The 27,669-nt window shown below is 36.4% G+C and overlaps 2 pseudogenes; both read right to left on the bottom strand.

The window, feature by feature from the left end:
* Positions 1 to 7,959: 7,959 nt before the first annotated feature.
* Positions 7,960 to 8,904, bottom strand: LOC100723346 (olfactory receptor 52E4-like; annotated as a pseudogene).
* Positions 8,905 to 20,550: 11,646 nt separating this feature from the next.
* On the bottom strand, positions 20,551 to 21,522 carry LOC100723620 (olfactory receptor 52E8-like; annotated as a pseudogene).
* Between the last annotated feature and the right edge of the window lie 6,147 nt (positions 21,523 to 27,669).

Below are 27,669 nucleotides of genomic sequence, written 5' to 3'. Positions count from 1 at the left end.
TCTGTATAATCTCCTTGTCTTTAAAAGTTTTTGCTTATACTATCAGACATAATAAAATCCAATAAGATACAACCTGTTTAGAACAATGGAGACAGAAGAACAAAAGCTTGATGAGACTTCAAAACAAGATGATACTAAATCAGTATTACCTATTAAGATGTCATTTTCTCCAAAATAGCTGTTCCTCCAATCTTCTCTGCCTCATTTCTGTTGAGCTCTTTTTCTGTCATTAGTTGTCAGTTTGTCTTCTTCATTTTGTTTTCTGCTCCATTCATTGTGGCCTCTCTGCCACTATTTCTGGATTCTTTGTATTTTTCTTTTGTAGAATATCCTGCAGTATTCTCTGTAGAGTTGAATTGGTGGTTGCATATTCCCCTAGTTCCTCTTTATCCAGGAAGCACCTTGTTTTTCCATCAATTTCCAGGGATAGTTGTGCAGGATATATCAATCTTGGCTGGAGATTATTATCTTTCAATGCTTGAATTATTTCCCCCCACACTCTTTGTGATTTGATGGTTTGTGCAGAGAAATCTGCTGTAATTCTGATGTGTGTTCCCTTGTAAGTGATCTGTTTCTTGTCTCTGATGGCTTTTAATATTCTTTTCTTGTATTGAATTTCTGGAATTTTAATTATTATATGCCCGGGTGTGCTCTCTTTGGGTTTTAGGTGGCTGGGGTCCTGTTTGCTTCATACAACTGAGTATCTTTACCTTTTGCTAAATTAGGAAAATTCTCCTGGATTATTTCTGTGAGTAGCTTTTGTAGTTCATTTGTTTGTGTCCCTACTTCTTCTTTTATGTTCTTAATTCTTAAGTTATGGATTCTCTTATCATCTTCTAGTCTTTGTATTATTGCTGTTTGTTTCTTTGTTACTTTTACGAAGTTTTTCATTTCATACTCCCATATTACAAATCTGCCCTCCTGTTCAGATAGTCTGTCCTTAGTTTCTTTCAAGCTGTTATGCCAGTTTTTGATAGAGTTTTTAGTTTCCTGGTAGTCTCTTTGAACCTGCTTCACATATTCTATGTTTTCTCTATTTTTTCCATCAAACAATTCTCCCCTCTTTTTCTGTTCTTCCATTCCACCATCTGTTTTTTCTTGGGTGGTGCTTAACATTTCTCTAACTATTCTGTTTATTTCTAGCTTCAGGTCATTAATAACTTCATTTCTGAACTCATCTATGAGGCTCTCGAGATGGCGCTTTATCTCTATTGGTGCAGTGTCTGCTATTGCCTGTTTCTCAGGATTGGGGGCTGAAGGGCCTTTCTTGTTGCTCCCTATTCCCATATTCTTTGTTCCTTATATATGCAAGCATATATAGGAGGCCCAGCTTGCTTCCCTGTCAGCCACAGTCTGATTAAATTGCACCGGCTAGGTGTTCCTGCCCATCGCAGCACACCAGGAAGTTGCAGAGACCAGGCAGCCTATGCGGGGCTCACCCCTCCAGGTCACCCTCAGGCGCTGGGATCTGGGTTGTGCTAGCCTACTGCATCACATTCTAGGCCACGCTGCTGTGCTAGCCAGCAGCGTCACGTAGGCTAGGCACTTCTCACCAATCCCGCTTGAGAGGGGGATACATGGCTGAAGTCTCTGCAGCACCCTGTTCCCGCAAGTCTGCCCAGTCCCAGAATGTCCTCTGTTGGAGTCTCCTAAACTATGGAAGAGTGTCAGTTTCTCTCACTCACCTTACCACAAGTCAATGCACAGCTGCCTGTCCATCCTGTTTTCAACTCCGTTTGCTGATTCCCATTCTCAGAGCTTCTGCATGTCTCTCTCCCTCCCGAGCTGATGTAGACACAGCTGCCGTGCGGCGGGAAACCCAATTTGCAGCTTCCAATACCTCAGCTTCCACACTGAGGCTTTTCTGTTCCTGTTATAGCACCAGGATTGCATTCCAAGTTGGTTTCTCTCAGCCCAGTTCGTTCTTGGGTTAACAGGGCATATGTCCACTTGCTTATGATTCCTTACTACGCACCATTCCTGAATTCTAAGCTGGGTCTTTCAGAGAGCCTCCATAGCTGCTGCTATCTGTCTGCCATGTTCTCCCACTACTTTTCTTTTATGTACATTGCTCCTAAAGTTTTTTTTGGTGGGCTGGAAGTTTGAGATTGTAATTTGGTCTTTTGTTTTGTCATTTTCCTATATTTCTGTGTTTAAAGTGTTTCAAGTGTTAATCCAAAGGTTTCCCAGGGTCTGTTGTAGATCCTCTTCTATGTCCTCAGCTCCTGGGACTCTGGCCACCCAGTTCCCCAGATTGAGAGAGGGTCATTGGGGTTGGGAAGGCCAGCCACAACCCAACCCCCAGAACTGATGGTGCCCACTAACCCAGAATTCCAGAGTCCTCTAAGCCCATCTAGGGCCTGCCGTGCTGGTCCAGTGCACTGGGAAGCTACAAAGTTCCCTCTCCATGCTAAGCAAGGGCCCCCAACTAGCTGGCCTCAGGGGAAGGTGCATGGGATACTTATGCCAGGCCACCCAGCCTCTGGAACCAATGGCATCTGCTTGCCTGCTCAGAACTCCTTCTGTCTTTTTTTTTATTTTAGTGTATCAAGGCCATCTATATTAGAGATTATAGCCAACCTTCTCTACTTCATTTCTCTTGTGCTCCTTTTCCATCATTAGTTGTCTGTTTGTCTTCTTCATTTTTCTTTTGGCTCCATTCACTGAGGCCTCTCTGCCACTTTTCCTTGAATCCGAGTACTTTTCTCTCTCTTTAGAATGTCCTGCAGTATTCTCTGTAGATTAGGATTGTTAATCACGAATTCCCCCAGTTCCACTTTGTCTTGAAAGCATGTTGTTTCTACATTAATTTCTAGAGATAGTTTTGCAGGGTACATTAATCTGGGATGGACATTATTTTCTTTCAGGACTTAGAACACTTTGCTGTAGGCTCTTCTTGATTTGATGGTTTGTGTTGAGAAGTCTGCCATTATTCTGATGGGCTTTCCCTTATAAGTAATCTGTTTCTTGTCTCTGACAGCTTTTAATATTCTGTTCTTATGTTGAATTCATGGGATCTTGATTATTATATGCTTGGATGTAGCTCTGTTTTGGCTGTAGGTGACTGGAGTTCTGTATGCCTGATACATCTGAATATTCTTTCCTTTTTCCTATGTTTGGGAAGCTTCCCTTAATTATTGCTGTGAATAGCCTTTGTAGCTCCTTTGTTTGTACCTCTGCTTCTTCATTCACATTCCTTATTCTTAAGTTATAGATCCTCTTGTCATCTTCTAGCCTTTGTATTGTTACTGCTTGTTTCCTTTTTTAAGAAATTTTTCCTTTCATGATCCCACATTGCAAACCTGCCCTCCAGTTTGGATAATCTATCCTTAGTTTCTTTCAAGCAGTTTTGTCAGCTTTCCATAGAGTTTTTAATTTCCTGGTAATCCTTTTAAACCTGCATCTTGTATTCTATGTTTTCTTTATATTCTTCATCAAATGGCTCTCCCCTTTTTTTGTGTTCCTGTATTCTTCTATCCATGTCTTCTTGAGAGGTGCTTAGCCTTTCTTTTATTAATCTGTTTATATCCTGATTTACTTGATTAAATATTTCACATTTGAACTCATCTATGAGGTCCCAAGGATATCTCTTTATGTCCTCTGGTGCCATGTCTGATATTGTATGTTTCCTGTCCTCAGTCTCCTTTGTATTTACCTTTCCTGGATCAATGTACTCATGGTTGGGGGCTGGGGACTTTTTCTTGATGCTTCCTCTTCTCATATTTTTTGTTAGTTCTTCTGAAGTGTGCTGGCTAGGTAATCCTGCCCTCTGCAGTGTGCTATTAAGGTGCAAACAGGGGCAGCATGTGCTGACTCCTCCCCTCTGGGTCAGTCAACCTGCTGAGGCCTTCACTGCATTCGTGTATGCCGGGTGTAGGGAGTTGGTTTGGGATAACCTATTTGATCTCAGCCAGGGATATGATCCAGGCCAGGTGTACCCCACCAATTCTTTTTGAGAAGGGAGCAGCTAGCTGAAGTCACTGCTACTCTTTGTTCTTGCCAGTCCTGCCCAGCCCCAGAATGTCTTCCGTTGGATCCCCTTTTTCTGTGGAATGGTTTTATTCCTGCCACTCACTGCAGGTTGATGCAGATTCCCCTCCAGCTCAGCTTGCCATTTGGCTTGCTGATCCCTGAGCTCAGTGTGACTGCATTTCCAATGAGTCAAAGCAGCGGGATTTCAGGCAGCTCAGTAAGTTGCTGCCGCTCATGTACGGGCATTGCAGCAGGAGCACTGAGCCTTTAGCTGTTCCAATAGTAGCACTGGGAGTGTATGTTTGATTGGTTCTTCTCACCTTAGTTTCTTTCTGGGTCGAGAGGAGTCATTTCCTTCTGTTAGGGACTCCCCACACTGTATTATTTGAAATATAAGTTGACTAAATCATGGAGCCTCTGTAGCCTGCTGTTATCTATCTGCCATCTTTACCAGAACAACAACATTCTTTGATCCAATCTATATTTATTGAGCTCCTGCTGGGAGCTACATAATACAGCAAGTAGATGCCCAGTAAACATAAGATAAATAAACCAAAGTTTGCTTGCCATTTAAGGAGTATAGGTATGTAATGATCATGTCAACTACTTTGGAAAACAACAGTACTAAAATTTTACCTGTGACTTATCACTGCTAGGTGCAATTATTCAAGATATTATAAGTATAGCTTTACTTGCATAGATGTACTATCAAAAGCACCTTCTCTTCAAGGATCCTTTGTTTATTTTATGATGAGTATAAAGGAGAAAATAATTGGTGGCTTTCCTTGATGGTTTGTCATACTCCCTATAAAACTTGATATACTTTTCTTATATATTATTAATTTAATGCTTTTGAATTACAATATCAGTTAACATTTTAGAAAGAACAATATTTTCTTCAATATTCATGATTCATAGTAAACTTATAAATTGCTGCATTTCTGGGTGATCTTTTTAGTGTTGACCAAACCACTTCCTTTCACACAGTGCCACCAGTTGGGACTATGGATTGTGCTCATCACAACTTGGAGTATGAGAAGAGTGAGAATAGTCTCATTTACTCAAGGCACCTCTGCTTGTTCTGAAAGTATTTAACGCTAGTATAGGAAACAAGGCATCAGTGGGGAAAACAAGACAGATTGCTAGTGCTCAGTGGAATTATTGAACATGGTCTGGAAAGGCATTTGGACACCAGGGAAGCCTTCTCTGTGTGAGTGCCAGGCAGGTTACAGGAATCCTGATGAGAGGCCAAGATGATCACTCTGGTTACCAGTTCCAGGAATGTGGTGGGAGAAGGAAGTAAAAGATGCCTGTCGCTCCCACTGTCATTCTGGGCATTGAAGGTAGAAGGCAGCATGGGTGTTTGAGCACAGATGGCTCAGATTAAATGCACAGACCTCACACATGGCTCAAGCCCAGGTTTGGCTGTGGACTTTTGATGACAGGAGGTCTGAATATATCCCATTTCTGACATGAGTAAAAGTTACCTCCAATCAGCATGTCAGCACTCTTCTTGTGGCCTCATCTTGTGTGAGTTCATGAAAAAAGCAAACAAACCAAAAAACACTATGCAGTCCAGAGAGAGTTTCAGCTGCTGTTTAAGACACACTCTTGAAATCTGGTCTCAGGCATGGGACCCTATGACAGACGATGGATATTGGTGGTTCTTAGGAAAATGACTGGCTGCGCATGCTGTTGTGAGTAGGAAGAAGAGAGTCACAGAGCTGTCTATAGAGGAGAATTAGAACTTTATATGTTTGGTGAAGGCTGAGACCCCCCCTGCCCAGGGAGCCCTGCTGTCCTCAGCACCAGTAGTGGATGCAGACCCATTTGAAAAAACCACTCCAAAGCACAGAGGTCACCTGGCAAGAGAGCCCAGGGCAAGGACTCTGCACAGCCAGATCTAACACGGTATGGCAGTTTGATTATAAGCCATATCAGAGGCAGCTTTGCTGGGTGTTCTAGTCCATAATATGCACAGTATTGTATTTATATTTAATCTAACTCACTCTCAAAAATATTTTTAACAGGAAGTTATCTTATGCTCACCATAGACCCCTTGACATTGTGTAAAAAGTTCACTTTATTTAACACGTTTGTAAGCAGTACGGGTATTGGTGACCAAGGTTTTTATTTTAGTATGGTTCATAAACATAAAAAGTCACAAAGCTCCATTGCTGTTTTTGTTCTTTCTCTTGCACAGTTTCTGTTGTCTCCCTTTTCTCGTTATCAGTACCAATCTTAGGCTAAACTTTCAGTCTTCTATTTTCCTCGACATTTGCATTGACTCTCACATATATTTTCTACCTGAATCTACCACAAGAGTTTAAAAGTATTCACCAAAAGAATTTGTCTTTGTGATTTTTCTTCTCTTGTTATATGAAAATAATGTGATTTTGCTACAATTTATTTTTTAGGTATACAAGTGACTATTTATGTGAAATTTATTTTTATTTGCTAAATAAAGAATCTATATCAGGTTTCCATCTGTTTCCACCTTTCGAATTTGATCTTTCCTAAAAATTTTAGGTTTATGTGGCAGAGGCTGTAAAGTGTAAATTACAGCCTATACACATAGATACAGGAAATCCCACAAGGTGATAAATATAGAGGAGTTGTTCTTAGTCCATGTCAAGTTTCAGAACAAAAGCTCCCAGATACACAAAAAGTTAATAAAGTTGCTCTTTTATATTTGCCACCATTTCCCTATACAGTAGTTTGGTGGTTTTTTTTTGCAGTATTTCACATATTTTTAAAGATCTAGACAATGATTCCAAAACATAGGACATGGGGGTCTAGGGATTTAAACCCAGCAGCATAAGCACCTGCCTGACAAGTACAAGGTCATGAGTTTGATATCTGGCACCAAAAAGAAAAAACCAAAAACAAAATGAAACCAAAAACCCCAAAATAAACAAAATATAGGACATAATAGATACTTCTCCTGATTTCTAAGTAAGAATTCTCTAATTAGTCATCGTTTAATTCAGTTATATTTTGACCTATTTTAAAGCAAATTACATTGCCCAGCCACAACTTGTGTTTGTAAAACAGACTAAATATTGGAAATCTGTAACTGATAATAATAAATATGGAAAGGTTTATATAATATTTTATATTTAATGACAATAAATATCAAAAATATATAATTAATGTTAATTAACAAAGTTAAAAAATTATCCTGAATATATTTTGAGATGGATAATCAAATCTTGTCTATGCTTGTCTATGAATTTTATTTGCTTCTCTAAGTTGTATGAATTCCTGTACATTTGAAGCAAATGATGTATTTAACAAGAAAGATTGTAGATAGAATATAATTAGAGTTACACACAGGAACATGTATTTATTCACATCTAAAATGATTTTCCATTAAGTGAGCAAGAAGCATCATGTCTCCTTTACGCCTATACTATTGTCTCTCAAGGTTTCCAATCAACAAGGTATAGTTTACTGGAGAAAGAAGGAAGAAGGAAAAGGTTAGGAGAAGAAAAGCATCAGAAAACAGAAAAGAAGTGAGAATGACATGAGAGATCATAAAAATAAAAATGAAAGATTTTAAAGATGAAGACAAAATTTGTGATTAGCATAAAAAAAGAAAGACTGCGGGGTGATAGATGTTCTAATTGATATACTATCATTAAATTATAGATTAAGCCTTGTTTTTTTCATCTATAATACATGACTAGAACCCAAATTTTCTTAGACGGAAGGTACATGGAGAAATGAGAATTCTCATTCCTTTGCTGCAAGTGCTTCTACTACACCTCGATCGCCACCTCCAGCATCGTGTGTTAGTCTCTAACTTTTGTTCTTATACATGGAGGGAGGTAGAAGAATGGACAGTAAAGATAGTTCTGTGTATCTGTCAATACTAAATCAATTCCAATCAAAATGATTTTCAGTATTACCTATGTTTATCAAAGATTTAATAGGAAGCTAAGATTTTTGTAACTTTGGTTGTAAGTGAATATGTTTACACAAATTTTATAGAGAATTATTATTTTGTGTAAGTACATTTACAATCCTATCTTGGACCTGTTTGGTCCTGACTCCATAAATAATGGGGTTAAGGGCAGGTGGGACAATCATGTATAGATTAGCCAAAAGCATATGAATATAACTTGGAATATTTTTGCCAAACATGTGTGTCATAAAAGAAAAAAAATGCCAGTGTGTAAAAACACAGCATGACACAGACATGGGAACCACTAGTATTGAGAGCTTTTATCTGGGCATCTTGAGAAGGAAGGTGGGAAACAGCTCAAAGGATAAGCACATAGGAAGAGATGATCAGGATCAAATCCATCATGATATTAGAAATCACCATGAGCTCATAGACTATGTTCACCTTGATCAGTGCACAGACCAATGAGGCCAGATCCATGTGCTCACAGCAGGTGTGAGGCATGAGGCGATGCCCATGGAATGGCAGTCACAGAATGAGAAACACAAATGGCATCACAAGAATTAAATTTCTTCCAACAACAACAGGGACCAGGATGTTGATGGTTTTACTTGTGAGGATGATTGTATACTGAAGAGGCTTGCAGATGGCAATAAAGTGGTCATAAGCTATGACCACCAGTAAAACTGTCCCCATGCCTGTGAACATGTGAATAGAGAACATCTGAGTAAGGCAATCCTCAAAGCTGATCTCTTGAAGACTGAACCAGCAGATGCCCAGCATTTTGGGGATGGTGGATGTGGATAGGCCTCAATCAGAAACAACACGGCCAGGAAATAGAACATGGGCTGATAGAGGCTGCATTCAGTCTTGATCACCAAGAGAATGGGGCTGTTCCGCACAAGGGATGTGAGGTACACAATGCAGAATGTTATAGCAATCCAGGTATGCCCAGTCTGCTGTCCTTATATTTCCAGCAGGATAAAGAAGAGTGGGTGGACCTGAGTATGACCAATGGAATGCATTCTCCTAACAAGTGTCAGTGAATTTCTGTTAAGTATGAAGCTTTATATTTTCATTAACAATTCTTATTAAGGCCATAGAGGGATGAAAAAATATCAGTAACCAGGCAGAATATTATGGTAAAAAACTTTATAAGGATTATAAATTCTCTTGATTTTAAGGGTAATTGTGCAAATAATTAAACACAGGTCATTATTCTGAATCCATTATAGGCAACACTGTTCATGGTTCCATTTTTTTCTAATTCATGTGATTTTCAGAAGTACTAGAAGTATTTCATGGTGTAACATGTACTTATGTTTTATCACACTGTCTACCACTCTTTAATTTGGGAAAATTATCATGCCTAATGTTTCTCAAATTGTAGTCTGGTAGGAATTTATGCTTCACATCATCACCGATATTTCAATTTGATATACATTTAAGAATTTACATTTTGGATCTAAAATAGTCACGTAAGGAAGATCAATCACATCTTATGTCTTAGAATTTTCTCTACAATAGCTCTTTGGCCATGATAATCTCTTTTTTATATGAGAGAATATGTATTTTAAAATGTTTTCTCAGTAATAAAGCCTGCTTTGATGATGAAACTGCTTACTCGAGCTTGGTGTGCGGTGGTCCTGGAATGAGGACTTGCACCGGACTCTGGTGAGTACCGGGAACCCCGCGGCTGCTGGGGTTGGCCAGAGAACAGCTGGCCTGCCACCACGGGGAAATCAATAACACAGAGTCTGGTGCAGACATATTAGCCTGGCGGCAGAAACTGTAGTGTGGTGACATCACCAGGTCCCCCTGAGGGGAGGGTTGGTGGAAGACATCTTGAATCCTGGCAGAGCCTGATTACTTGCTGGCTTCAGCTCCACACAGAGAACTTAGTGGGAGACATCTTAGTTTTGGGCGGATCTGCTATTCTGGTGCTCCTGTCACAGAGAGGTTTGGAAGAGAACGGCTGGGATTTGGGCAGAAACCTGTGCCATAGTGACATTACTCAGCTGCTTCTGGTACAAGGAGAATTGGCAGGAGCTACTGGGGCTAAACCAAGCCTCTGCTTGGGGCCCAATAAGCGGATACAAAATAGCCACAACTCAGTGACAACCAGAAAGTACAGCCTAATTTATGAACTAACTGACACAGAGGCTAGAGACTAGCCTGTACCGCCCCTGCATCCCAGCCTACCCCAGATAACAGTAAATTGGAGAGGACAGCAAAAACTCAAGCCAGCACGCTTCTTAAAAGCCCTAAGCAATTCGGAGAGGGCCAGAGAACTCCAGGACAGTCTGAAAGAAACCAGAAACATGACAAGAGATAAAAATAAAAAAAAAATCTTCAGCTGCTCAACAGGAGAAAACAAGCCCAGGAGAACTAAACACTGAAGACAACAAGCACAGTAATCATCCTCTACTCGACACAGCATCAGCCGAAATTAAAAAGTTCCTACATGATCTCATAGAGGAATTTAAAGCTGTACTCCTGATCCAAGTAAGGCAAGATATAAAGAGATTAATTAAAGAAATGACAAGCCCTGCCCAAGAGAACACAGACGGAAGAACTGAGGAAATCAGAAAAGAAAGAGAAGCATCTGAAGAAGAATTTAAGCATAACTTAGAATACATGAAACAGATCCAAAGAGAATATCAGGAAACTAAAAATTCCATTGAATATTGGCAAAATACCTTGACAGAAACTAAAGGCAGCCTTCTGAAACTTGAAGAGAGATTTAGGGCATATGAACGTGAAAGAAAAAGCCTCTTAAAAATAACAAGGAACCAGAAAGAAGCAATTCTAAAACTGGAAGATGACAAGAAGATACATAACCTAAGAATAAAGAATGTGAGTGAGGAAGCAGGAACATCCAAAAATGAAATACAAAAAATATTCACAGAGATATTAAAGCAAAATTTCCCATGTATAGCAAAAAGAAATGATATCCAGATAAAAGAAGCATACAGAACGCCAGCTACCTACAACCAAAACAGATCTACGCCTAGACATATAATAATCGAGATCCCAGAAATCCACCAAAAAAAACCAGAATATTAAAAGCAGCCAGAGAAAAGATGCAGGTTACCTATAACGGAAAATCTATCAAAATAACAGCAGACTTATCAACACAAACTCTTAAGTCAAGAAGGGAGTGGGGAGAAATATTCCAAGTCCTGAAGGAAAAAAATATGCAACCAAAGTTCATATATCCATCAAAACTCTCTCTAAAAATTAATGAAGAAATAAGATACTTTCAAGACAAGGAGGAACTATGGGAGTTCGGCCACCAATCCAACCCTACAGAGAGCGCTGAAGGACATTACAGAGAAAGAGAGGAAGAGATATCAGGATTCCAGCTACAGTGGCAGAGAGGCCTCAGTGAACAGGGCAGACAATGGAATGAGGGAATAAGGTGGACAAATTATAGCAGAAAAGTGGAGTAGCAGACATGAGGCAGAGACGGTAAGCTAGTCTTTAGTATAGACAGCTCTGAAACTATATTTAAAAAAAAAGCAGAGGTCATTGCTAATGCTGTATAATGATTTAAAAGACACAGTAGTCCTAGTGCCATATTTAGATTGAATTAAATTTGTTCTGGTCTGTCCACTCATGTCAGATTTGAAGACACAGACCTCTAGAACCAAAAATAACAGGTTATACCATGGTAACTATCCTTACTTTCCTATTGACTTAGGCTGAAATCCTGTATTACTTACATTGTCTTACTATGACTGATCTTAATTGTATCTGAATCATAAGACTATTGGTTGTCCTTGAGTGATTCTATTTGAAATTGGTATGCTTGTTAGAATCAACCCTAAAAGTAGAGGAAACTACTCTGAGCATGACAAGATGTAAAGGATATCCATACTGGTATGAATCAGTAACAGCTCTCAAATACTACAATGCAGTCAAAGTTAAGTTTTTATAAAAATAGGTGATAGTATGTTTAACTATAATAAGCCAGTGTTGTGGACAAATCTATTGAAAATAACGAGAAAACATAGTAGCTACGGAAGATCAAAAAAAAGAAAAAAAGAAAAAAAAAGAAACTGCGTACTCATCTTCATGGGTTCAGAATTACTGTGTGGTTGGTTTTTCCCCCTTTTGTCACTATGTATATTAAAAGTTTCCAAAATGTTTTACTATGTAAAGTGTAGATGGTCATTTTAATCATTCAGCCACCTATGTTTGGCTGATAAACGGCTTATACCGATACAGGAATGGTTGCATGCACACAGAAAGATTGGGAAGGAGTGTGTGTCTTGCATCAACAGCTGTCTTGTTTATGATATGTGAGTAGAATAGAGCAAATGTTCAAATATTTACTATTCTTAGTACCATTTCTCTAATATAGCTACATATTTTAGAGGAAAAAATATTTTCTCATATTATGAAACTTTTATTCCAAAGCCTACAACCTCCAATTTATCCTACAGTGATCATATATTATAGAAAAAGAAGCTTCCTATCAAATTGCTTTTGCCTTTGCTACATAATATATCATTAATAAATCAAATATATAACTGAATTTAAGTCATAAAGTTATAACCTCATGCATGTACAAATCAAACATTAATGAATTTTAGCAACACTAAAGCTAAAATGGTTAAGGGATAGTTCTAAAACTTTGAAAATGGCAAAGAAAATTTTCTGCTTTTAACTTTCTATGTTCCCAGCATACTTTAAAACTCTTTAGCAACTGATAAAATCTTAGTTCATTAGTTATATACAGAGCAGCTGCTAAGCATAACAAAGCTCAAGGGGATATTAATTTTAATAGCCCTAATACACTGACATATGAGAGTTTGGTTCTGTGTGTGTGTGTGTGTGTGTGTGTGTGTGTGTGTGTGTGTAAGGGACACAGGCAGAGAGTGAGGGAAGATCTTATCTTATATACAATGTTCCATACATCAGTTTTCTCTAATACTGACGAGTACTTATAACAGTACAAATTCCTGGACAAGAGAGGTAATGACTCTTTGTTCTAGAGAAGAAAAATAGTATCTTTTAACCCTACAGAAGCTGGAGAGCTTCTCTTCTACATATGAGGAAGAACACTAGTTATGAATATTAAGGGTTAGATCCTACGCAGAGAAGTTAGGGTTCATGGAACTTGACTTAGAAAAGTCTGAGGAAACAGCTAGGATTATACATCATGGCATTTAAGTCCATACTCAGCTTCATCTTCGGGGTTGTGGATTTCAACATGACACTTTACTAGGAGCAGCGATAGTTTCCAGTGCAATGGTATAAGGACTGGTCTTTTCTAGTACAGTTCAAAGCCATTAGGACACCAGCCCTTGCAAGTTTGGCTGAAATGATTGCCTTCCTTCTGTATACCTGTGTACCAAAAACAGTGCCAGGAAGTGTGTGATTGATAACCGCATACCATATGTGGGTGGCAAAATAAAAGCTTATTCTATTGTTGATGCGCAGTTTGATGAAGTTATCAGCCCTATAGTTCACTGTGAAAGCAGAGTAAATATTAGAGATTTTTTTAGTACCCATCAATGCTCCATTCACTGCTTTCACTTGTGATTTCTCTTTACACTGCTATATCTTTGTATGACTGGCTGTAGAAGAAATATTAAGAACGTCATCTGGATTTTGAAATCATTTAGATTTCCTTTCTACATCAGGTTCTTTTTCTGAAAAATTGGGAAAAATAAGTCTAAATAATCCAGTTTATTTACTTAACAAATAAGACTAAATTTTAGAAAAGTTGTAGCATGTAGAGTACTTTTGCCTCCAAATAATTTTATGTTTCTAGCCCAAGGTGCTAAGAAAAAAATCATCAATAATGTGAAATAACTGATTTCTCTTTTAAAAGACAACCATTTATGATTAAGCTAGCATTGCCGGTAACATGAAACAAGGAAGGTTTAGAAGAAGATTGAACAGAATCAGGCAATTTGAAGGAGTGGAATGAGGGTGGCCTTTGTACTTTTCTTCCGACTTCTATCAATACCAGTATAATACCGCATTGCACAGCCTGAAGGGAAGCACATTCTCTCCTTATGCTCACAGATTTGCTGGGCTCCATGATTCCAAGGCAGTTGATGAGAGTGTGAAATAATCTCTGTTTATCTACTAGAGAAACAGGCTGGATCTGGCTGCCCTTGCAGGGGTATTGGGTTTACAATAACAAAAGCTGGCAAATTATTCCATAACTCAGTAGGAACAAGGGACTTGAGATAAATCAGGCAACTCATAAGTTAGTAAGATTAAGACACATGGAAAGGAAGAAAATAGCACAACTGTGATTAATATTACCTATGTCGTGATATTGGATATTGACATCAGTCACAACTGAATCCCCACCCAAAAATGTGACAGTGGCTGACAAGAGTTTCTTTCTCAGATGAGACTGAAGTCCAGTTGCTGGCCTTGTTATGTACCAACAAGATACTTTGGTACCTTGAACGGTTTCGATTCTTATTGACAGATGCTGTGGTCATGATTGTAAGAGTGTGGTTTTAGAGTCCTGCCTAGAGTGTCGTACCTATATGAGTGTGTCTCTCTTTGAGGATATATGAGACAGACAGAGAGAGAGAGAGATATTATTTGTGTACCACAGTCTTCACCTATGGCTGTCTGCACCATCCCGTACTGTGCTGTGTTTTTGTGAAAGGAATGGTACTTGAAACATACCTTCAGTGAAGACAAGACTTCAGTTCTCTTTTATCCTCACTTCCTATCTCGTTGCATGCTCTATCATCTCATCTATCCTACTCAAGGAATTTTAGCTTTCTAATCTTTTATTTTAGCTCTTATTTGGAGCAGAATCAGAGCATGCAATTGTTTCTTAGCAATAATGCCTGAGAGCATCTTGTGGCCTCTGGGCCCCAAATCTGCCTAGTTAAATAGAGGAAACACTTTATAGTGAGCTAAGAGAGTCCTATAATCCTTGAACTTACTCTTAAGAATCCCCTGGGATTACACCAAGTCCAGAGGTGAGTATTCTCTTTAACTCTTGGTTTTCTATACTACAGAGAAACAGTGCACCAGACATAAACTCTTTGCTCGGGAACAGACATATAATAATGAGGAAGGACAAGGTCCTAAAAAGAGATTAATGTCTCTGAAGGACAAAACTAAGTCAGTCTTGCTTAGGACTAAATTAGTTTATGTCATTTTAGCTTCAATATCTTGTTTCTTTGGAAATTGTCTTCATCAACTTTTATACTGTTTAACTGAAAGTTATGAATTTTGTCTCATTTTGGTATTGTTTTAGCTGGGGTCTCAAAATATGGAGAAATAAGAGACTTCTGAAAAAGATGAATTAGACTGCGGCAGAAGCTTTGTTTATTGAAAAAGTGCATGCCTGCACATGATGGCATTTGCTTCCTTCCACCCGGCAAGAATCCCCTTCTCAGTCTATGACAGTGAAGAGAGAGATCTCTGGAAAGTGGTGCATTTGCTCTTTTGATTTATAGTGGGAAACTTCACATTTCCTTGTTAAGTTGTTCTATTGCCTTTTCCATCCAGAGCACAAGTGATGTAGTCTAAAAGCCTCCATTCCTAAGTGAGAATGAGGTAGCCTGGTATATGTTGTAGGCATTGTTTTTCTTTACTATAGACCTGTCTCTCCCCCATATGGTTCATTTTCCCCACTGCATCCACATTTATTTTCCAAAATCAAGCCTAATTCAATCCAGTCTCTCTGCTTAAAACATCTTCCTTTGACTCCTATTTTCTCTATTGTGTACAGCATTATTGCCAAATCCTTCTTTACTCAACACCCAGGGAGTTTTCTAATTGTACTTCAACAATTTATAGCAAATATTTTTGGTTTTGGTGATCAAAAGTCCTCTGTGTGAAACAATTTCCACTCATTTTCACATTTCTTTGAGTCTTCCTTGTGACCCTGGCCCCCATGATTTTATTCCATGTGAACCAACAAGATGTGATCTCTGTGTCTGTATTTTCATAACGTTATTATATCCTGTATGCTTTCTTTGGTTTAGGTTTATTGTTTCTTGTCTTTTCCATCCTTCTAGGGGACTGATAATACACTGATGTTTAACTCAGCTCTATTCTTCAATTTCGCCTGGCACAGTTCCTTAAGCATAGGAGGCACTCTGGTATTATTAATTACATTATTTCTTCTAATCTGATCCTATTCTGAAAATTATTCCACTGTGGTTTCTGAAATCAATTTTTATGAGAACTAATAAATATTTTTGCCCTAAAATATTTTAGATGTTCTGTTTATTTTCCTTTAGAGACAGAAATCCAGTCACTGGTTCTCTTGAAAACTCTGAGGCACTGAGTATATTTTTCTGCTATAATTCCCAATACTAAATATACCTAGAAGACATTTCTTCCCATTGATAGTCCTATAATAATTTCCACACTTCATCCTTAAAAATTGAATCTACACATTTGATGCTCACGAATTATGTATTAATACTTTCCCATTTCTTTAAAAAACATCTGATATCCATGGTTTAAAGGGAGGAGAATTTTATTTGGCTCATAATTTCAGAGTTTTCATTCCATGTTTGATAAGTTCCATGGCAGCAACATCACGGCAGAAGTGTATGGTGGGGCAAAGCTCCTCTGTTTATGGAGGTAGGGAAACAGCACAAAACTTACCCGAGAAGAGGAGACAAGAACTACCTGCACAACCTATTCAGACATCCAAGTGTGTGATTCACTGATACCCTCAGGACCTCTCAAACCAGTCAGGTTGACAATCCAGTTTTAACTGTCACAACATAATACAACCGATATCACTCATTGTTACCTTGATGGATATTTTACCTGTATTATTCTTGTTTTGTTTTTTAACTATGTTGAAATTTTTCTTCGTGTTATAACTTTGCAATACAACTTATAATGTATTTCTAAAATCACATTATAAGTCCGTATAGTATCACATCTTTAACTTTACTAAATATTGACAAATTTCTTCCTAATTTGGTCAAATTATTAATTTGAAGTCCTACTACTATTGTTTGAATTCTCATTTTTTTATTCTTAGGAATCTTGTTGATTCTATATCTGAGTATGCTGTCATTCTAACAACCTGCTAACTAGCTTTATTGAGTTTTTCTCCTTTTAGTAATTTTGTCTTTTACTTTAACTTTGCATTATGAATAAAAATCAGACCTAAAAATCAATTACAACAGTACCTTGCAATATCTTTATTGTTAAGACTCCTACCTCCTGGACAAACATCTTCAATTTTTCTATCTCATTTCTTTTTGAAACTTGTCTAAAAATAACTGAATTCCTTTAATATTGTGATCCATCAAAATTACAACCTTTTACTTTACTTTTTGCACATAATACTTGCATTTGCTCTTTTGCACAAGTTGACTAATATACCTCAAACTGTAGTCACTTCCTGGCATGTATCATTATTTCATTTCTCCTGGTATTTTGTTCTATTGGAAAATGTTCAAGACTAGTTAATTCAGTTCACACCCTAACACATACCTGCTTCTGGGCAAGTGAATGTGGTTAAAGACAATGACGATAGGTGTTCTCAGTCTAGTACATAATCACTTTTCTTGTGTGCTGTCCAGAAAACTCTTGTATGTTCTTCGCTGACTTACTCATTAGCAAAAAGATTTATTGAATGTGGTCTAATATGTCAAATTTTCCTTCATATGTTCTGCATTTTCATCTTGGTACATCACTTAGCTTTTAGGACAAAATAAATCTCTATAAAGTTAACAGTTTAAAATAACAATTTTTTAAATTCAAGATTGGTAGAGTTGAATGAGGAATTATTTTGGCTTAGATTATCTCACTTCATGTCCTGTTCTGTTTTGGTTGGATTATTAAGGGTCTTCTCGCTCACAATTTTCAGCAAGTAGAAGGCTAATATCTGGTGCATTTCAGTTTTCTTTCTCATAGCTTCTTATCCTTCGGCAGACGAGTAGGACTCAGTCATGATGGTGTCAGAGTTTCACATATGCAGAAAGAAACCCTAAATCACAACCTCCTATCAAGCCTCTGCTTGTATCAGATTTACTAATTTCAAAAGAAAACATGTATCAGCCCAAATTGAAAAGGTGGGAAAATCAGCTCTCTTGCCAATGAGAAATATTAAACATCACATTGAAATATCAATACAAAGGTATTACTTTTCAGTGTTCAATTGATCTGTATTGATTGTGTATTTGACTCCGCTCTATTTTAGCAAAAAAAAAAAAAATGATACTGTCTTCAGTATTCTGTAATGATGTTTGGTATCCATTATACTTTCATGTTTTAATTTATGGACTATAACATTCTAAAAGTTTGTTTATACTTGTACACGTATCCGACAATTTTATTCAGGGAAGTTATCGAATACATTGGAAAATATTATAATATAAATCCTAAAATGTTCTTTGAGGTTGTCTGTCCTATTAAATTAAAATATATTTTACAGCTTGAAAACAAAACCAAATAGACAGTTCCACAGAAATGTTTATTTCTTTGAATACATAACTGAAATACAGAGAGTTTTTAATATTGATTACTTCAAACTATCCAACTGCTCCATCTTTATATATTTAGGTATTTAAAATTATTTTTGATAATACTTCTACTTTAGTTTGCAGCCTTATGAATTATTATGGATTTAGCATGCAATGTCTTTTAATGTTGTTTTAAAAACATACTGAAAAGAATCTTTCCAGCTCAGTGGCTCTTTCCCAAGACATTTTCAGTGAATATGGTAATGTAGGTTGGTTTATATTTTTCCTATGTTTTTTGGAATGTCATTAATTGTCTTTATTTCACAGTTTATTTTTAGATGTTATTTTTAGTCTGATTTTGCTCATTTTAAGATTTTGTCTCCTCATTGACTGTTTAAAAAGTTACTCTCTTTTCCTATTTTCTAGTGGCTTTACTGTGACATTCCTTGATAAATTTTTAAATGAATCCTGAATAGAATTTTATTTTCATATTTTCCTTGATTACTTTTTTAAGCTTAATAATATTCATTCTCTAAATATTGTTCCTGGCTATATTTAAGTTCTTTGGGTAATAATCCAGTTATATATATATAAACAAATTCAATAATTTCCATATGTGCTATTTAAAAATTTTTCCATCAAATTATTTCTCTGTTTCATTGTGAATATTTCCTTGTTATTAATATATGCTTATCATCTTTTTATGAGTATAAATTGGTTCTACATCACCTATTAAATAGTTTAAATGAATGCAACATTTAAAAATAAATTTCCAACATTGTTATTATTTAGTTCCTCACTTAAATCTTTTATCTTATTACCAAATTTATTATCTATAATGATCATAACTATATTGTCTGTCTTTTGAATATTATAACCTGATCTTTTAAATTTGTTTTGGTAATTGCTATTCTTTCCATATCCATCTGTATATATGCATATATGTATATAAGTATACATGTATATATTGGAATTGTTAATATTCTGAGGGAAAACTTTGTCCAAATATGTTGGAGATATTAATATTGTTGCCTACTAAAAAGAGTTTTAGTTCTATTTTCTGGTAGGCCATTACAGCAACAATACTTTGACCCATTTTACTAGGGAACTGAGATAATTCTAAAATAAGGTATGCACTACTTTGTGATGTTTTTGATTTACTTTCATTCCTCAGGTTCTTCCATGGTATTCTATTTCCTGTATTTCTTGGCAAATTTTTATTGGTTAAGTAGCAGTGATTAGTCTTACTCAATTAATATGCAGTCCCAGTATCACTCTCTTAGAGAGTTCCTCTAAAAAATAGAAAATGCAATGTGCACAGTAAAGAAAGCAGGATTAGAGATAGGTTTCATTTTTCTTAGCTATGTTAGTTCCTGAGGTTTTGACATTTTCATCTTTGCTGACTTTTACTTCTCCAAAGTCTTAAAATACATTTTAAATTTGTCTAAATTTTTAAAGTATTTTTCTTGACAGAAGCACTGATCTAAAATAAGCTAGCTTTGTTACTACTGGTTACCTTATTGTAAAAATCATAATACTCTGATCCAGTTATCAACAGTTGTTTAGACCTAATTATAACTTTTAGTGCTTTTTTGTGCATTAATAATGTTTTTCATACTGTTTGATATTCAACTGTTCTTGAAAAATATTTTCCTTTTGGAAATAAAATCTATCACATTTCTGAAAATTTATTCAATATTTTCTTTGTGATGGATTGTGATATGCTTCTTATTGTGAGATGACAGTGTTGTGAATATATCTGCCTCTTATTTACATAATGCCACCTTAAATAAAAATATGGTATACTATTTTCTGAGATAATAGAAGTAGTAACAATGCTTCTCTGTATACGAAAGACAAAGAAGAGTTATTTAGCTATGTACTCTATAACTGAATGCACACATGTACTATTCTGCTTTCTGCTCAATGCACTGGTTGATCTGGAGTTTGGAAATAATTTTTTTCTCTTAAAAAAGAAGCTCTACTTACTCTAGACACTCTACTTGATTTGTTTTAAGGTGTTGCCTATTTCTCAATAATGGTGCATATATTATCTTATTTCTACCTTGTTTTTCATTCAATATAACTTTGAAGGTGATTAGAAATAAATTTTTATGCTAGAAAATATCTTGAAAGAAATTTATCCAGATTTTTGTCACAAATATTCATATATATGTATATAGTCAATTTTGATAAAATATTTTTTATTAATTTAAAACATATTTTCATAATCTTAGTGAATTACTATTTATTCAATATTTGTTTAGCAAAGAGATTCTTTACCTGCTCTTGGATCTGCTTGGTTCTAATTCCATAGATGACTGGGTTGAGGGTAGGTGGTACGACTACATAGAGATTGGCCAGGAGGATATGAATATACTGAGGGATGTTATGACCAAAACGATGAGTGAGGAAGGAGAAAAGAGCGGGACCAAAGAAAGCTAAGATGATGCAAATATGGGAACTACAGGTATTAAGAGCCTCAGGCGGGCATCTTGGGAAGGGAGGTAAAAGACAGTGCATAAAATCCTAGCATAGGACATAATGATAAGCAGCACATCCAGAAACAAGATGGAAATATTTCCAAGACCATAGTAGACATTGGCACTGATGCTGGCACACGCCAGACGTGCCACTCCCATATGCTCACAATAGGTATGAGGGATGATTCTATGTCCACAGTAAGGCAGCCTTAGGAGGAGAAAAATGATGGGAGCAATCATGCATAAGCTTCTGAGAACCATGACTGCAGCAATTACACCAATGATTCTGTTGGTGAGGATCATGGAGTACCTGAGAGGGTTGCAAATAGCTACATAGTGATCAAAGCCCATTGCAAGAAGTACAATGCTTTCCATGACTGTAAAAAAGTGAATAAAAAAGACTTGGGCAACACAGCACCCAAAGCACAGCTCCTGAAGGCCAAACCAGAAGATGCCCAGCATCTTGGGGATAGTAGCAGTAGACAGACTCAGATCAACTGCTGACAGCATGAACAGAAAGTAGAACATGGGTTGGTGGAGGCTATGATCAGTCCAGATCATAAACAGAATAATGAGGTTTCCAACAAGAGCAATCAGATACACAATACAGAAGGGAAAGCCAAGCCAGATTTGTGCAGCTTCCAATCCTGGAATCCCCAGCAACAGGAATGAAGAAGGGCGGAGATCAGTGGTATTGGGAGAAAACATTTTTCTGCAGGCTGATGATGGTCATGGTATTAAAAGTAATCAATTGCCTCTGGGCAATTCATTCAGATTCAATGGACATCTACAACATTTTTTAAAATCCTGAAATAAAAAATTGATACCAAGAATCAAAGTCTAAAGGGCTTCAACTGTTTCCACTCCATAGCTCCTATTAACACTGCTCATCTGTACTAAAAATATGATAGGCTAAACTGCCAGATAGAAGTTAACATCATGTTTATGGGCTGAAGACAAGTTAATACACTTACTCCCCTCTACTGCAAAACCTAGACATGAGGAAATAAATTGATAATAATAACCCTCACAGTAATAATAGCTATCATTAATTTGCAATCTATTATTTTTCAGACATTATTTACTCGTATTATCTCATTTAGATCTCCATACACGTTCTTGACACAAATTCTGCTGGTATGTGGTTTTATGGAAGAGAATATTTTGATAATTTAATTAACTTTCCAATGCTTAAAATTGTTTTGCTAACAGAAATAACGAGAAAGGAATGTAAGATGTGAGAATGAACAAAAAGATCAGAACAGTCAAAATTTCTTCAAAGAAGAATAAACCTTCACAATTTGCACTACTAGATCATGAGATCTTATGTAAGACTTTATGATAATAACTTGTTAGTAGTAAAAACATGAAAGAAGAAGGAGGGCAAAAAGCAGGAGCAAGAGAAGGAAAAAGAGGAGGCACATGGGGAGAGGGAAAGAGAGTGGAACGGAACTGAGAGTTTAAAAGCAAATCTGCACATTTCTTAGAGCCAAAATATCTAAAAGTAAGGTGTCTCAAAGTGGGAAGACAAATTTGCCAAGGGAAAATGGCAACTTATAAAATGTCTTCCTTAGCTAAAATTCCTATTCTGTATTACATAGGCAAGGTAATGATGCAATGTGATCTGAATATGTACCAAGACTGACTGATGGCACACAGCATAAAGATCTCTGCTCCAAGGGAATTGCTTGATTTTGAAGGAATGGCCATCCTCTACACTAAAATCTGGTATTTCCAGTGCACATTTAAATGAAGACATGCCTATCAAGTGGGGTAAATGAGGCCTGATATGTCTGAAATAGTGTAAGTGCCCAGAAAGTACCTTTCTTCCCAGTTAATTCTCAGTCTATTCCTCCTTTGGTTTCCTTTAAACCAACAATATATACCATCTTATATCCATCTCCAGTGCGCTGGATCTTGACACAATTTCAATGAGTCCAAACTTCAAATCTACGCATACATTGCGAAGACTTACCAAGATTTCTTCTATGAACCGAGGGAGTCATTTAAGAATTGTTCATTCAGTTTAAAAAACACACAGAAATTGCTTAAAAGGGCATTAATATATCCTAAGAGATATTAATAAAGTGCTGTGTGTGTGCTGGGATAGAAGATTAGTAATATGGTCTCCAGGTGCCAGACAGTTTACCATTAAAACAAATATTGATTTCCTCCTGGCTTTATGCCAGTTGAAGAGAAGCTCTAGGGAAATTTTAGTGAACATTCTGCCCCATAACTTAGTTACCTGCCACTTCTTGTGTTGCATGTATTCCTGACAGTTCCTAACTTATCTTTTGTTCTTTTTTCTTATCATTATATCACACAACCAATTGCTTGGTGTAATCCTTTGGGTTCTGTTGGGAACTGACATAACCATTAACTTTTTTTGTTGTTTATCTTCTCAAAAAGCAGCATAACACTTACCACTTTAAAGTTTAAAATTCAGGGACAGTAAGTGGACAGTGTTGTGTTATTATCACTGCTATCCAGTTCCTGCAAAATTTCATCACTCATCAAATAAAAAAGTAAATGGCATATCGATTAAAGAGCATCATGAGTGGGGGTTATCCCATTCTTCCTTCCTTCTGGTTCCTAGAAACCATTATTCTCCTTTCTGTCTCTAAAATTTTTCTGTACTTAATTACACTGTATGGTTCATACAAATGGAGTCATTCAATATGTAATTTTTTGTGTCTGGATTTTTTTCACTTTGCCTAATGATTTCATTTTATGACCAATAAAATCCACTGTATGTATATTTATTCACATTTTATTTATACATGTATCAATTGATAAATGTTTGAGCATTTCCATATTCCAGGTATTGTCACTAGTGCTTGAATGCATCATGTCTTCCAATATCACGAGCTCAAGCTTCCATGCTGAGGCTTTATCTGTTCCTGTTATAGCACCAGGATTGCATTCCCAGTTGGTTTCTCTCAGCCCAGTTTGTTATTGGGTCAGCAGGGTACATCTCCTCTTGCTTAGGATTCCTCACTCTGCACCATTCCTGGATTCTAAGCTGGGTCTCTCAGAGAGCCTCAGTAGCTGCTGCTATTTGTCTGCCATGTTCTCCCAGAAGTCAAAAACCATTCATTTACAGTCAATAGATTTTTAGTAAAGTTGCCAAGAATACATAGTAAAGAAAGGACAATCTTTTCAGTAATGATGTTGAAAATTCTGAGTACTCACATGCAGAAGAATGAAACTGAAATTTCACCTGATAACCTATGCAAAAATAAAATCAAAATGGGTTAAGGCCTTTAACATAAGACTCAAAAATATAAGACTAAAAATTAAAACATATAGAAGAAACATTGGTCTTGACAATGATTTTTTAAAAAAATATTAACTAATAAGTATACATAACAAAAACAGAATAAAAGGATCAATTGCATCAAACCAAAAAGTTTACTTGCAGAAAACAAAACTATTAACACAATGAAGACACAACTTATCAAATGGTAGAAAGTATTTGTAAATCACATGCCTGACAACAAATTAATATCTAAATTATAAGAAACTCAAACAACTCAATGCCAAAAAATCAGATTACTTAATTTAAAAATACAAGAAAAACATTTCTCAATGAAAAATATGTTAATGGGCACATGAAAATGCTTAGCCTCGTGAATTAGGGAAATCCAAATTAAAACTATAATGAAAACCACATTACTTCTGGTAGAAAATTACCAAAAGGACAAAAAAGGTATTGAGTAGGTGTGAGAATAGGAAGACTTTTGTATACTGTTGTTGGGCATATAAATTCATACAAATTAGAAAGTAATATGGGGCTCATCAAAACATTAAAATGGGTCCACCATATGATTTAGTAGTCTTACTTTTAGGTATATACCCCAATAAAAGCAATTCAGTATGTCAAAGAGATATCTACACCTTCACATTCATTTCAACATTATTTGTGTTAGTTGTAGCTTAGCATAAGTAATGCCATCTTGTGCCCTGTGTTTAACTCATGCCCTGTGTTTGACCCAGAAGGGTGAAAAATTGCTCAGGGTACAAGTCCCATGAGAAAAGAAAAATGAAGACAGAAAAATTAACCTATTCAACAAAGAAGCAGGATTACAGGTGTCAACCAAAATTAATGTAAGATTTTAGCTAAAATTGTTTCCAACAAGATGACTTGCTTTGTGGTCTTTTGCTTTAAATGCCCCGTGACTCTTCAGTTCAGGGTGACTAGTTTGAGTATAAAACAGGGGTCCACGGGTGGTTACTGAACTCAGCTAATAAAATTCCAAATTTGTTAACTTGGCTGCTTCGATTCCTATAGTGTTTATGAACCTATTTCATTAGTCAAGAAATGATGGATGAATAGGTAAATAACATGTGTTATTTACATACAACGAAATTTTATTCAGTCTTACAGAAAAGAAAATTTTGTGATTTGTGACAACATGAATGAATCTGAGAGAAGTAGTCTAAACAAAATAATCAAGCACAGAGTCACTGTGTGATCTCACTTATGTGTAAAATAACATCTAGTTTCTGGAAGCAGTGAGCAAAATGGTGATTGCCATGGGTGGACTGGGATGGTGAAAGGATACAAAGTTTCAAGTTGAGTAACTTGTGAAGATTTACAGTCCAGGATGGTGACTGTAGCTAGGCAATGTGGCTGTACTGGAATTTGTTGAGCAGATCTCACCTGTGCTCATCACAACAATAAGTGTCAGTGGTGGTGGTACTTTACTTAACTTTTTAAATAAATTCACTACGTATTCATACAACAAAATAATACCTGTACACTATAAATATATAAAATCTGCATTTGTATGTTTTAATGATGCTAGGAAAATAAAATATATTCATTTAATAATGTTTCTAGTAATATTTACAATGTTTGATATTGCTAGTTTTTCCTGAATCTCCATTTTATGATTGCTATTGCTGAAGATTTTCAGTTTTGGTAATGTTTCAGAAAAATTTTTTGTTTGATTTGTTGAGATTATTTTGTTTGTGTTGCACTTCACCGTTCCTATACATTTTTTTATTTGTTTTTACTTTTGTTTTAATTTTATTATTTTTGGTTACTTAAAATGGCGCCTAAATATTTTTTTTTTACATTTCTTCTTGTTGTATGTTTGTGGTTAAAGGTACACTTCACTTGGGAAGAGGGTCAGAAGAAGGAAGGGGAAGGGGACTTCTCAGGAACAAAAGAAGGAAGGGCCACATGATCAAAGTTTGATCTATGCATTATGGAAATGTTTTGGTCAAACCTATTAATGTGCTGATACAGACAGTCATGTAATGACTGCTATAGCTCGTGTCTAGCTTCATGTGGTCATGGGTGGGGCTTTTCCAGCAGTGACTGAATCTGAAGTGTGTGATACTGTGATGAAGAGTATGTGAATACTAAATTAGTCCACTGCTTGGTTTGATATAGGATTGAGGATGCCCCATCCTGGGTGTGAGTGCTATCTTCCGTAAGGGTGGATATGTTGTATAAATTACAAGGGATAGAAAGAGGTTTGGTCCTGGTCAGTTGTTGCTTGTTCATTGTTTACTGCTTGCTGCCTTCTGCCTGCTCTGCTTTGACATGGACTGTTTGTCCTCTGTGATACACTTATGCCATGCCACCCTGCCTTGGAGCCACCCAACTATAAACTGAAACCTCAAAAAACCATGAGCCAAATGAACTTTTCCTTCTTTCACCTTGAGTGTTGATTATTTTGTCTCAGCAATGAAAAAAGTAATAAGACAATGACCTAACTGATTAAAGACCACTAAGACATCTGACCAGCATTTGGATTTACAAGGCAGGAACATGAGCAGCAATGCAGCCTTATGGTGGATTCTTCTACAGAACAGTAATGTGGCTTTTGTTGATTGTACCTCACAGCACAGTATTATAGTTGTGTATAGCTATACATACACAATATAGCACATAAGAGTTATGCAAATAAAAGCAAAGTCATGAAGTTGGGATTTTGCTTGATCATTTCTGAATATTGTTCTGAATTATTGTAAAAGTACATACTATATACAATTCATCATCTAGCAACTACCTCATTTAATGACCTAGTTGGAAGACTGGAAATTTGGTTGTTAAATAAATTGCATTAATAAAACTAAAGGTACTTTCTTGGAGAAACTATAGCTGCATTATACTAGTTTTTAATGGAAGAATTACTTTCTCAATATCTAATAAGTAAATGCCTGTCATCCATGAGATATACAGAGAAATACTGGTTTCTATAACACAGAAATCTGATTATTACAAAATAAATATAGTAAACACACAGTCCATCTAAAAATTTTTGGATAAATCAGAAAATGAAAGGCAGTGGAAGGACAAATGAGTTCATTCATGAAAATCTAAATCAAGGAATGGAAAATTAAGAATTTCTTAGAACTACAGAAAGGGTTATAGACAGAAAGAAGAGGTAGGTAGATGACAGATAGAAAGACAGATTATACTCAGTATTTAAAAGCTTAGAAATTTTATTTGAAAGTGGGAAATCAAATGTGCCAATTTTAGTAAAGGAATTTGGGAAAATTTGGGAAAATCAAGAGAACAGTAATAAACTCTTGCTCCATTGCGTCAATAAAAGAGAATGATACTGGAAAAAGAATTCCCGAGACTCCAGTAACTAAACTCTATCAAGATTTCCACCCCAGGGGAAGCAGGGCCACAAGAAAAATATAAATATCATCTATTCAGCATAGTAAATGGTGTGCCCAAAGAACACGCCAAGGGATGTTTTTTACAAAGTTTAGGTAAGTTTTATTATGGATTGGCTTTGAGAAGTTGCAAGAGGGATGGGGAAAGAACTTCTGCCAAGCTAGTGTGGAGAGATGGAGGAAAGATGAAAGTATGAAAGTGAGATGAGAAGATGCACATTCACACAGCTCCTGAGGGTGC

This window comes from Cavia porcellus, unplaced genomic scaffold, assembly GCF_034190915.1.
Source record: "Cavia porcellus strain 051 isolate PalLab524CR breed Dunkin Hartley unplaced genomic scaffold, mCavPor4.1 scaffold_9, whole genome shotgun sequence".
NCBI lineage: Eukaryota > Metazoa > Chordata > Mammalia > Rodentia > Caviidae > Cavia > Cavia porcellus.
The sequence above is the reverse complement of the archived record's forward strand: the minus strand, read 5'-3'. Positions and strand labels throughout refer to the sequence as shown.